Source organism: Suillus discolor (assembly GCF_016758755.1).
Source record: "Suillus discolor strain FC423 chromosome Unknown F5147scaffold_10, whole genome shotgun sequence".
NCBI lineage: Eukaryota > Fungi > Basidiomycota > Agaricomycetes > Boletales > Suillaceae > Suillus > Suillus discolor.
The window spans coordinates 1-13,991 of record NW_024541257.1 but is presented as its reverse complement, the minus strand read 5'-3'; the positions used below and the strand labels follow the sequence as shown (position 1 = coordinate 13,991).

At 41.3% G+C, this 13,991-nt stretch overlaps 1 pseudogene across 1 annotated transcript; it reads left to right on the top strand.

Moving 5' to 3' along the window:
• The first annotated feature begins 5,585 nt into the window (after window positions 1-5,585).
• On the top strand, window positions 5,586-5,654 carry F5147DRAFT_t47 (annotated as a pseudogene). The gene has a single exon. The product of its transcript is annotated as a tRNA-OTHER (tRNA).
• The last annotated feature ends 8,337 nt before the right edge of the window (window positions 5,655-13,991 follow it).

The window sequence follows — 13,991 nt, the reverse complement described above, 5'->3', positions numbered from 1 at the left end:
AGCTTCCAGAAGCACAATCTTTGTAGAACAATATTTTAGAATCCAACTTCCAATCAGTTAGAGCGGATTTCATTGGAGGAAGACAGATGCCATTGAGAGTGTCGACAGCAGTAGTAAAGATAGGGTCACTCAGAGGATCAGCAGTGGTGAGAGTTGAGCAAAGATCATCATCGATAAGCCAGATGAACATAGAGTCAGGGAGAAGGACAGTGTTTTCATTATTAGAAGATCCATTGTTGTGATCTGATCGGCAAGATAACACATCTGGTACAGCTAATTTTGTACCAGGTACATGATGTAGTTTGAGGTCAAAGGATGTGAGAAGCATCTGCCAACACACCTGCCTATGAGTGAATCTTTCTGCTTTCCTGAAGTAGAGCAGGTTCATGTGATCAGTGAATACAATGATGGGGGAGGGGTGTCCTTCAAGGTAGTGTCATCATTTGGTAAGGGCATGGATGATAGCTAGGAGTTCTCGATCAAAGATTTGATAATTTTGTTTAGCTGGACTAAGTGATTGGGAAAGGTCGGTGCAGGGATGATAAACACCAGTTTCGTCAGTTTGCAGCAAAACTCCATCCATGGCGATGGTGAATTGCTTGAGTGGGTCTAGGTTGTGGAGTACAGGGTGAGTCGAAAAGCAAGTCTTCAGACGATCAAATGTCTGCTGGCACTGAGGGGTCTATTCAAAAATGGCATCTTTCTTAGTTAGGTCAATGAGAGGTTGAGTGATATCAGAATAATGGGCTACAAAGGCTCTGTAAAAGTTACAGAATCCCAGGAACGATCGGACTTCTTTAACTGAAGTTAGTGTTGGCCATTTGTCTATACTATCAGTTTTTGCTTTGTCCATTTCCACGCATCCTGGTTTGATGATCATGCCCAAGTACTTGACTTCATCAGTATTGAAAGTGCATTTTTCTGGTTTCAAGAATAGCTTTTCTTCCCTAATTTTTGCCAAAACTCTCCTTATCTGATTATGGTATTCTTCAAGCATTCTCAAGAAGATAAGGATGTTGTCCATATATATTACCAGCCATCCTTTGTTGATCTCCAGTCAGAACTTGTCATCCATATACACTTGAAAGGTGGCTGGGGAGTTACACAACCCAAAGAACATTACTGTTGGCTCAAAAAGTCCATGTTCTGTAGTGAACACAGCTTTCCACCTATCTGCTGGGTGGATGTGGATGTTATTATAACCAGATCTGATATCCATTTTTATAAAGAAGTTGGTGCCGTGTAACTGTTCAATAAGGGATGCAGGAAGTGGGAGAGGATAAGAGTTTTTGATCGTTTGTTCATTAAGGAGCCGGTAGTCTTGACTGGGATGTAGTTCTCCACTCTTTTTTCCTATGAAGAAAAATCCACTTGCCTGTGGGGATTTCGATTTCATAATAAAACCCTTTGCCAAGTTTTCATCAATAAACTTTTTACAGCAAGTTGTTCTTTAGGGGACAAGGGGTATACTTTGGATGTCCTGGGGAGGAAACTGGGTTTTGTTTCTATGCGGTGATCAATTCCCAGTCTTTCTGGGGGAAGTTGATTTAGTCCGTCTTTGGCAAATACATCCGCAAAATCATGGAGATAAGCAGGTACGAGTTCTTTGAAAGATTTCTTCTGTTTCTCCTTCTCATCTTTGGCAAATTCCTGTGCTTTATTGCTAAATTTGAGAGTGGAGATAATGGGTAGTTGTGCAGATGGTTCATCTCTAGTGAGGGGGATATCGAAGGATGTTTCCTCAATGACCCTCATGAATTTGCCTTTGGCATCATATTCCACCAGGAATTCTCCATCATTGTGTTTATAGGTAGAAACCTCGTGTAATGGAGGGGCAAACCAAACATCTTCCTTGGTATTGAAACAGTTGTCGTCTTCGGTGGGTAACAATGCTGGGACATCTTCAAGGACTTCTTCTATAGAAGTGGAGAACTTGAGTGGTTCCTTTTGTGGAAGTGTGAGCGATCTGGAGTTTTAATGCTGTCTTCGATTTCAATAGATTTGAGGGTACTAGGAAGGGAGAGAGTCAATTGGCCCAATCAATGGAAGGGTTCATTGCCCAGAGCCAAGGGATTTCCAAAAGAATTTGATCATTTGGTCCTAATTTGGTGATATTGAATTTTCCTATCATGGTGCATTCGTCAATTTTGATGATAAAAGTGCAGTACCAATCGACCGGTCCACTGCTAAAATAACTTTCATCCACTGTTTGGATGTAAAAAGGTTTTTCTAGTTTTTGCGATTTGATTCCATGTTTCTTTACAAAACTTTTGGAGATGTATGTCCCTGAGGCTCCAGAGTCAATTACTGCGCTTGTTTTGACATTGTTCTGACGTGTTTGAGAAATGAGAGTAATGGGAACACAAAGTTCTTTCTTTTCATTAACAGCTCATATCAAATGTATAGATTCTTCTGGAGGTCCCATCATCAATATGGTTCTCCATTCTAAAAATCCTCTTGGATGTGTCTTGTCTCTTCTTCTTCTTCCACTTTTTGGACAAAAGGTGGTCCTTTCTTCTTCTGTGGGCATTCCTGGGTATGATGTCCGATTTGATGGCAGATGAAGCATTTCCCAATGCGCATATGCTCTTGGCATTCTGCTTCAGTGAGCTGATCAATTACCATGACATCACAATTTCTGGTTGGTATAAATCTCTGATCTCCAAATCTTCTTTTTTCTGTTGAGGTGGGAGGCAAGATCTGATGGATTGCAACTGTGTGTAGCAGTTATCAATGTCCACAATGGCTGCAATGTAGTCATTGAAGCTTTTTGGGACATTTCCCATGTTGAACAGCTTTATAAAGTCCTTCATTGTTCTGTATCCTTTCTTTTGTCTGAAAGAGTTGATGAATTACACGTCTTCTAGGAATTCTTCTTTCCATAATCTGGTGTTCCCTTTATTCATGAACGAGGTAATGAAAATGATGTGGTGCTTGTCCTCTTTGTAAAGCTTGTCGTTGATGTCCATGTAAGCTTAACAAGAGAGTAGGAACAATCTGGATGATTCTCTATCTCCATTGAAGATAGGAGGATGGTTTATCTTGTATTCGAATTCTTTGCTGCTGCTCGTGGTGGTAGATATGTTAAACAGTGGTATGGGAGTACTGAGGTTCAGGGCTTGTAGTCTTGGGATGAGTGATGTTAGATTTGCCACTTGTACTAGCTGTCTTGCTCAGCCAGGTCTTTTCTTCTGATTTGGTTTGGTTTCAGACACACCACACATAGATGGGTGGTGTCTTTCTGACTTGAATCTTTTGTTACAAACTAGGATAGTTCTAACAACGACAACTTGACAGAGTTATGATCATTGAGATTCTAAGTCTCTCAAAGGAGAGAGTGTTTTGGACTTAGTCAAAGAAGTGCTTTGACTAAGAATTGAGTATCAGATGACTTAAGATTGGAGGTCTTAAGCAAAGGATATTTCTGGTCAAAACCTAGTAAGATTCAAGTAAAGAATACAAGCATAATACACTGTGCTTAAATAGATCCATATGCACGCACAGACCAAGACAGTTATGAGAAATATTGTACAAGCCAAGAAAGGAAGGCATATCATATAAGTACAAAGTAAACAGATAGCAGTTGTAACGGCTGTCAGCATCAGGCTTCAGCATGAGGAAATGTGCTTTGTCAAGTACTACAGATCTTCCAGTGCCCATCAAAAAAGCCACTATGCGCATCCTATCTCCTCTTGACACTGACAATGAAGACATCTCTTCTTCTTCTGATCCAGCATCCTCTGATGAGCTGATCCTTCAACCAGACAATGATGAGGATGCTGATGAAGCGAAGTCCAAGAATGGAGGCACAACTCAAACTGTATGTACCTCTCTCATTGTCTTGAATGTCTTCCCTCACTGATACTTGTATTTAGGTTACAAAAAGTGAATGTACAGCAAATATTCGGACTATATTCAGTCATATTCCTAATGAGTGAGTCTGTACCTTATGAAAGTAAGTTGTTTGTTTATTTTTCAATCTCTTTTTTAACATGTTTGCACAAGGGATGCTGGTGAACCAGCATACAAGCACATGTTTTGTAGAGGGACTTCAATACTGCGAACACATATAGTTCACTACAAAAGGACCTACTTTCAAGTCTACAAGGAGCATTGTGATGCTATAGCCATTAATATGTACTTTTGTGTGATTCTGCCTGACAAAGACCTCACTGTGATGCAACAAAATCTTGATGGCAGCCTGGTTTCAAAACTGGCTGTATTTATGAAGGAGGGACTAATGGAATATATAATGGAGCTCATTATGACAGAAAATGAAGTGCATTTTTTTGTAATTCATGTTGAGGTTTATTCACATTATGGCAGGCAATTGAACTAGTTGAGAAGCCAGCTTTTCAATGTTTGCTGTTGTATACTCAATTGTCCCTGCCTGAGAAAGATATCCCACATCACACTAAATTGACTAATACAATCAAGTCTTGAGCAATCTCTGTCGAAAGGATCAAGGAGTGTCTTGCAGTAAGCTGTTTTGACAGCATGTTGACAGTGCTGTGTCTATGACATTTGCAAAGGTGAAACAGTGTGATGATAGATGGAAAGACATTTAGATGATATACAGTCAATGGAAATGCAAACATTAGCATGGCTGATGAAGACGTGCGCACAGAAGTATGCCAAAGGTTTAGTTTTTGAGTTGAGATGTTATTGCATACAAACAGATGATAGATTCTACAAAGGAGATGGAAAGAATACATGAAAATTGTAAGTACAGGATATATATGTATGTGCACCTAAGCAATACTTGAAACCAAAGACTTTAAGTCTTACACTGTAAGCAAGAACTGTAGCAATGAAAATGAGGTGGATAAGTAATATGTAATAAGGACATGCATGGAACAGAATATGCAGATAAATGTAATAAGATTTAGTCAAACCAAAAGAGAAAATGAACATGTACCAGCAGAGATAGGTGAACATAGAAAGGTCATAGACAGATGACCTGGAAGGGAGATCTGGAGCACACAGAGTGGATGTGAGTATGAGTGCATGCTGAATAAGCATCAGCTAAGAGGGACTTGTTGCTATGAAAAATAGAAGTAATGTGGAACCTATGATCTTCTCTAGTCTCTGACATAAGTATCAAAAGACACTCAGTCCTACTCAGCATGGGTCCGAGCATCACAGCACTATTCAAGAAGAAAGCTAATCTTAAAAAGTTACCAGAATGGGGCAGCTGCATCAAAGTTGATTTGACTACTGGCTTGATGCTCAACATGCAAGCAGAATATGGCAGATGAGAAGGGTTCAACTATCTTTGCTCAGTTTGAGAGGGAATGTTATGAGTAACATCAGTCACATGGTCCCCTTATCATTTTTCTCTTATTCTCACCCACACCATCTATTGGCTCATACTCCTCTACCAAATATCCATTGACTAGATTCTTAGATCCTCGTGCCTTGTCATTACTACACGCATGCACATTTGCACCCTATGACTCAACCACCAACATGAGTAGGATAAAAAAATCAATGGTGATCATGGTATTAAAAGAACTGACAAAATACAGATAAATGTGCCTCGAGGATTTGCTTCTGAATGTATTTATTGGGAGTGGGTCCAACTGGTCTTAGCTAAGTGGTTAATGCAACAGAATCTAAATCTGTCTGTGTGGGTTCAAAACCTGCTGAAGATGAATTTGCCAAGTGATCAACAGAGTCAAAATCTGTTGCTCTTGGACTGCGCAGGTTTGAAACCTACCAGCGATAAAATTCATTTTCTATGAAAACAGACCTTGGAATTTGCTCATAGTCGGTTTGCTTGCAAGCTGATAATGGTTGTGTTTAGCCAAGTGGCTGTGATCACAGAATCAAAATATGTTTCCATTGAAGTGCAACGAGTTTGAAACTTGTGGGATGTCACATTTTTTCATGTAAGAACATGTCTTGAATGTTTGCTCATAGACAGTATCTCAGACATTGATCTTCATTGATCTTGGTCAAGTTGTCGCCAGATTCAAGATCTGCTTCTCTTGAACTGTGCAGATTTGAAACCTGCCAATAACAACATTTTTGTTCTATGAAATCACACCTTGACATTTCCTTATCAAGATCAATGTGTGAGATGCTGTCTATGAGCAGATATTTAAGACATGTTCTAATAGCAACAATGCACCATTCAATGGATTTCAAACTGCATGAGGAAATATCAAGACATATTTTGATAGGGAAAAAAAATATCATTGACAGGTTTCAAACCTGTCATGGTTCAAGAGAAACAGATTTTGAGTCTGGTGAATCACCTGCAATTTCATCTTTAGCAGGTTTTGAACCTGCACAGACAGATTTAGATTCTACTCTATTAACTGCTTGGCTAAGACTAGTTGAATGTACTTCCAATGAACTCATTCAAAAGTGAATTCTCATGGCACATTTATTTGCATTTTGTCAGTTCTTTCAATACAGATCACAAACCTGCTTAGTTTAAGAGAAATATATTTTGACTCTTACAACCACTTGAATAAGCACAATAAAGAATCTCAGCCTTGATAAATTTGTATTTTTTCTCCTTCCCCAGGTCATTAGGATCAAACTTGAAGGTTTGATGTGTAACCTGCTCTTCTTTTTCTTCAACCAAGTCAAGACCTTTAGAAAGAATTGGATTGTTCTTTTACTTGTCCTTCCAAGTTTGCATCAAGACTTTGGTCGTGAATATCAACAGTGATCATGCTATTGAAAGAGCTGACAAAATGCAGATAAATGTGTCTTGAGGAGTCGCTTCTGAATGGATTCATTGGAAGTGCATCTTATTGGCGCATAATGCATGTGACAACGCGATGCGGCTCAGCGGAGTGTCGCATAGGAATTCAAACCGTTATATATAATGGTTACCTTGTTTACCTCTCTTTCCTCAGTTCGTTGTTCCACGACTGAGGGTATGTTCATCATCTCGCTATATGTTACCTAGACACTGACACATCTATTATAGTCTGACGTTGTTTAGGTACATATCAATATCAGTTTGTTGTTCCACGACTGAGGTCTGACATTATCTAGACTCTATACATCTCACTGGTCATAGCCAAGCAGTTGATATGACAGAATCTAAATCTGTCTGCGTGGGTTCAAAACCTGCCAAAGATGACATTGTCAAGTGATCACCAGAGTCGAAATCTGTTTCTCTTGGAATGTGCGGATTTGAAAACCTGCCAATGATAAAGTTACATTTTGTATGTATGCTGAGTGATGCATGTTTTTGACCTGCTCAGTCCAGGAAAATCAGATTTTTACTTTGATAACTCCTGAACTAGCAACAATGAAGATCAAAGTCTAAGAAACCGTCCATGAACAAATATTCAATTGAGCATGTTGCAACATGAAAAAGACATGCATCATTTGACTGATTGCAAACCTGTGGGCTTTGATTGAAACATATTTTGAATCTATCATGACAATGATATGGAAAAGAGTATTCATGATGGGTTTTGGAGAAAACTATCCACGAGAAAATATCAGAGTGTAATTGCATAGAATAAAATATATAATCATCAGCAGGTTTCAAATCTGCAAAGTCCAAGAGACACAGATTTTAACTCTGGTGACAACTTGACTAAGACCAATGAAGATTGATGTCTGAGATACTGTCTATGAGCAAATGTTCAAGGCATGTTCTGATAGAAAAAATGTGACATTCAATGGGTTTCAAACCTGTTGCATTCTGATAGAAATTCAATGTCTACTTGGCTAAGACCAGTGAGATGGAGCTCTTAGGAAAGTACGCATGAGTCAATGTCAAGGCGTGATTTCATAGAATAAAAATGTTATCATTGGCAGGTTTGAAACCCACAAAGTCCAAGAGAAACAGATTTTGACTCTGATGACAACTTGACTAAGATCAATGAAGATGAGTGTCTGAGATACCATCTATGAGCAAGTATTCAAGGAATGTTCTAATAGAAAAAAATGCAACATTCAACAGGTTTCAGACCTGTTGCATTCCAATGAAAACAGATTTTGATTCTGTTATGACAACCACTTGGCTAAACACAGCTTTGATGAGCTTTTAAGCAAACTGAACATGAGCATGTATCAAGGTGCATTTTCATAGAAAATGAAACTTATCATTGGCAGGTTTTAAACCCACACAGTGCAGGACAAACAGATTTTGACTCTGATAATCACTTGGCAACTTGATCTTTAGTAGGTTTTGAACCCACACAGACAGATTTAGATTCTGTTGTATCAACTGCTTGGCTAAGACCAGTGAGATTCACTTCCAATGAACTTATTCAGAAGTGAATCCTCAAGGCACATTTTATCTGCATTTTGTCAGTTCTTTCAATAGCATGGTCACTGTTGATTCTTTTATTCTGCTTTGTTTCTCTAAAAAATTACCAGAGACAAATGCAAACTCGGAATAGTAAGTACAAGAGCAGTTTAATTCTCTCCAAAGGTCTTGACTTGGTTGAAGAAGAAGAGCAGATTACATATCAAACTTTCAAGCTGTATTACAGTCTGTATTCAATTCATCTGTTCAGCTGAGGGAAAACATTGCGAGTGACAGGGAACTGTAGACTTGCCTTGCAGATTCACTTCTGAATGTTTTCTTTAAAGATGGATTTAACTGGTGTTCATCAAACAGTTGCTACGACAGAATCCAAATCTGTTTCAAATCTCTGTGTGTGTGCAGGATCAAAACTTGCTAAAGATGAAATTTCCAGTGATTATCAGAGTCAAAATCTGTTTCTCTTGGAATGTGCAGGTTTGAAACCTGCCAATGATCAAATTCATTTTTTTTAAATAAAACCGCACCTTGACACATGCTCATGGTCGATTTGCAATTTGCTTACAAGCTCATCAGAGTTGTGTTTTAGCCAAGTGGTTGTCCTGAACAGAATCAAAATCTGTTTCTATTGGAGTGCAACAGGTTTGAAACCTGTTGAGTGTCGCATTTTTTCCATAAGAACATGCCTTGAACATCTGCTCATAGACAGTATCTCAGACATAGATCTTCATTAGCCTTAGTCAAGTTATCATCAGAGTCAAAATCTGTTTGTCTTGTACTTTGCATGTTTCAAACCTGCCAATGGTAATATTTTTATTCTATGCAATTACACCCCAACATTTCCTGATGTCAGTACAAGCTCAGCATCCAGTGAATTCATGCACTTAGGTTTGAAACCCATTGAATGTCGCATTTTTTCTATCAGAACATGCCTGTTACGACACACAGTCGTGTGCGACTAGGATGATCTAAACAGCGACAACCACAACAGTGGTACCAAGTGCTGAGAGTCGTCGGCCTTTACAGACAAGCAAAGGTTGCGTACTCGAACATAGCTCGTGGTGGTTAATGAGGGGTTACGCTGAGATGATAGCGGTGTAGGGATTCATTTCTGGCTAGGCTTGGAGAGACTGTCTTTACCTTACCTTATGTTGGCACTTTGTAGCTTACATAATCAAGTTACCTTTTCACCAGTTCTACTATGAGTCTGAGTATTCAGCAAGTTTCTATCATATTTCCTCTTCTCTGAGCCTTGAGCCTGGTCCAGAAACCCTTTAGGGTCGAATAGCAGCTAGGTTCTGCAAGACCCAACATTGTTCAGACTCACCATCTGAATTGTTGTACCTTCAGCGGTTTACAGACAGCGAGAGGCATCACTGAAGGTACGAGTCGATGTCGAGCAGGTAGCTTTAGCGGGACAAGGAGTTCAAGGGTAAACCTAGTAAGATTAAAGTAAGGAACGTCTACTGTTAATCTTCGACCTTATATAAGGCTACTCTTCGTATCTAAGCTCAGCCTAAAGCTGGGTTCTAATCTGCTTATCTACATGAGTCAGAGATAGCGTCCATGAGGCGGGCTTCTATCGTAGATAGGATCCATGAGGCATCCTTCTATCAGTACATGAGGCAGCACGAGGCTTGCCTTCTATCTTGATAACATAAAGAGGTCTTCTAGACCTATTGTTACGCACTCAAATAGATCTGTTAGGCGGAGCCCTAAGAGGGGCGTCGTCTGCTAACATTCGTGACGTAACCGGAAGGATCCGGTATGGCAAGTGAGACTGGGGACGACGAGTCGGCAGTGATCACAGTACGCGCGTGTCACGTGACTTCGTAGACAGATGTCTTGTGAAGTCGCTCAAGATAAGGACTGTCTTGTCCGTACGATGAGGTCGATCGAGGTAGACTTAGTCGCGATGAGCAACTAAGAAAAGATACTAGAGACTGAAGCCAAAGGGGCGTTCAGAGGGAAGTACATTCCAGGGAAGATTGAGTAGATTCAAGTTAGAGAATCTAGTACAGTGTGACCGACTACTTATACTAAGTGGAAAGGGTTAAGGGCAAGGCTACCGCACAGTAGGTAAGGGTAAAGGGGAAGCGAGAATGGTATAGGTGCGCTGGCATCAGAGCCGGATTAGTGGTGGATGGTCGAATGCGGAATGAGACCGAGAAACATTGGAACAGACCAATGGTAAGAATACAACGTGTGGGAATCCGCAGTCAGGGGAAACAGAAAGAGGAAAGCCACATTGGTGGCACGAGTCAGACCGAGTCATAGGTGCGGGACCACATTGGTGGTCAAATCAAAGGAGGAACGTGCGTGCACGTGCATAGAGGCAGGCGATGCGAGGGACGGGAACGGTCCCGAGGATCCGGTCAATGGAAAGGCGGTAAAGGAGGACGAGCCGGTAGATGGTGAGGGCGAGGATGAAGGGAAAATGATAGGGGGGCCACGTGACCGATGTTACTTGTAACACCTATGTCGTCATGTGTCATTATGTGCGGTCCAGACCGCTTATCTAAGCCAGCAGTTGCCGCTTATCATCTATCATCATCTATCGTCATAGAGCTGGTGAGACTCCGGTATCGTCTATAGCTGTGCGGTGGCAGAGGGCTGTCTGCTGGCAGGGGACTCATGCCATGTTACTGTAACAATGCCTTGAATATTTGCTCATAAACAGTATCTCAGACACCAATCTTAATTGGTCTTAGTCAAGTTGTCATCAGAGTCAAAATCTGTCTCTCTTGGACTGTGCAGGTTTGAAACCTGTTAATGTTGCAACAGAATCAAAATCTGTTTCTTTAAAACCTGCTCACTATTTTTTTGCAGTGTATAGATTCTCAGAGGTCCAAGTGCAAGCAAATACAAATGAGGACAGTTAGACATTTTGGAGTATTCTGTCAGAAATTTCTAATTTTGGTTGGCACACCTCAATTTACTGGCAGCACTACAACTTGCTTGGGAAGGGAACCCAACAGATAAATGTGCCTTAAGGATTCACTTCTGAATGAAGTTATTGAAAGTGCATCCAACTGGTCTTAGCCAAGCAGCTAATACAACAGAATCTAAATCTGTCTGTGTGGGTTCAAAACCTGCTAAAGATGAATTTGCCAAGTGATCATTAGAGTTAAAATCTGTTTCCCTTGGACTGCGCAGGTTTGAAACATGCCAGTGATAAAATTCATTTTCTATGAAAACACACCTTGAAATTTGCTCATGGTTGGTTTGCTTGCAAGCTGATCACAGTTCTATTGAGCTAAGTGGCTGTCCTAACAGAATCAAAATCTGTTTCCATCAGAGTGCAACAAGTTTGAAACTTGTTGAATGTTGCATTTTTTCTCTAAGAATATGTGTCTTGAATATTTGCTCATGGACAGCATCTCAGACATTGATCTTCATTGGTCTTGGTCAAGTTGTCACCAGATTTAAAATCTGTTTCTCTTCAACTGTGCAGGTTTGAAACCTGCCAATAACAATGTTTTTATTCTATGAAATTGTCATATCCCACGTTCCGGACCCAGACCAATCACGCCCTCATATCTGAACATCTCCAGACATCTGAACATCTCCGGACATCCGGACATCCGGATCCGATCCACGTCTATCTTCTGTGCCTTATCCCTTTGTACGTTCCTTCTCCAGTTAGACTATACTCATTTTCCATACCTCATTTCATTTCCGCCTTTATTTTCCTATGTTCTCATCTCCGTCTTCATTTACTATTTTCCGATAGACTAGTGTTTGACTTTTCTATACGCTCTGTCCACAGCCTCGCATAGCTTCAGACTGCGCTGACTGATTCTCCATTAAGTCCTCAGTAGTATATAAACCCTGTAGAATCTTTGTACTTCCTCAGTTCAAATATTATCTTAGACTCTGCTCATTCCCTCCTCCATCCGACTTGAGTTTCTCCTCTTGTCGCCCTCCGCTAGTCTTAGGATCGACTCCTATAGACTTCTCACCTCCGCCTCTACCTCTGGTAGTCCTCCGCTGTTTCTTTTCTAGTTCAGACATTGTCCGGTGTAAAGAGTTGATTCTATGTGGGCGCTACAAAAGTGTTACCTTAAGACTCAGAGTGCGAGTGAGATGTTCGTCCCAAAGAGACTGCCTATAGAAATGCTCCTTGATATAAAGCAAGGGATATCTTGTTAAGATCGAAGTGAGAGAAGGAAAGTTACCAAGAGTGCACTCAGTGTTCTGAGGATATGTCCGAAGTACCGAAGTACTTGTCCAAAGTGGTCCGGAGGTGGTCCGACATCTAGAAACGAAGGTTCGAGGTTGCGCGAAGCGTCCGAAGAGCTTCCAATGAACAGCGAGTGTTCAGAGAGAAGTACGGCGGTTGTATCAAAGTATAAGACTTTGCGAAGTATCACTAAGCAAAGACTATCGGGAGAACTTCGAGACAGCGAAGAGTGAAATGGCAGTGGTCAGGCCAAACAATCGTTCCGAATGAACAAAGATCAATTGCGTGAAGTATGACTATCCAAAAGTGACTCTACCCACTATGACTCGTAGCAGGGAAAGTGAAGTGAAGTGTGAGTAGCTAGCGAGGCAGATTATATCCTACAGCATGAAAGTCCGGAAACTGCGTAGGCAAAATCAGTAGCGAGATAAGACATCCGAAATGTGATAAGACTCAAGGTGAGCCACTACAGAGATAAGCATGTAATAAGGCGCAAGGTGTGTTGTTATACATATAACCGACGGGCTGACGACATATGTGCCCCTAGACATAATCAATAACAGATAACCAAGTGAAAACGCACCAGCGAAGTCAAACGGACACGGACGGGACATGGTACGGAGGATCGGAACTGTATACAGGCCTCGGAAATGGACGGACAACCTTCGGACGACTTGGACGAATGCACAGAACTCTCGGAAGGTAAATGGAGTGTCGAGGAACACGTGTGTGGAATACCTATGGAATTGGCAGGATACAAGCCCAACGCCGATCCGAGTGCTACACCGGATTAGTCTTACCCCTCATCCCCGAACATCCACCGGAATTCCCGCGCATCGGACATCGGACTCTGGACTCGTCCGACAACCTTCAGACATTGTCCAACAGCCCTCGGAAGTTAGGGGCACGTACTTGGGTAAGGGGTGCAGCGCACGAGCTGAAGCCAAGCCCTTCAGATCCGACCCTTGAGCACGTTCTTAACAGTATATTCGAACTCACACCTTACCGAGTATACTTACATTCATGGCACCTACAACCACTCTGTTACAGTAACATGGCATGAGTCCCCTGCCAGCAGAACAGCCCTCTGCCACCGCACAGCTATAGACGATACCGGAGTCTCCACCAGCTCTATGACGATAGATGATGATAGACGATAAGCGGGCAACTGCCCGGCTTAGATAAGCGGTCTGGACCGCACGTGACGACACATGATGAATAGGTCTAGAAGACCTCTTTATGTTATCAAGATAGAAGGCAAGCCTCGTGCTGCCTCATGTACTGATAGAAGGATGCCTCATGGATCCTATCTACGATAGAAGCCCGCCTCATGGACGCTATCTCTGACTCATGTAGATAAGCAGATTAGAACCCAGCTTTAGGCTGAGCTTAGATACGAGAAGTAGCCTTATATAAGGTCGAAGATTAACAGTAGACGTTCCTTACTTTAATCTTACTAGGTTTACCCTTGAACTCCTTGTCCCGCTAAAGCTACCTGCTCGACATCGACTCGTACCTTCAGTGATGCCTCTCGCTGTCTGTAAACCGCTATCATCTCAGCGTAAC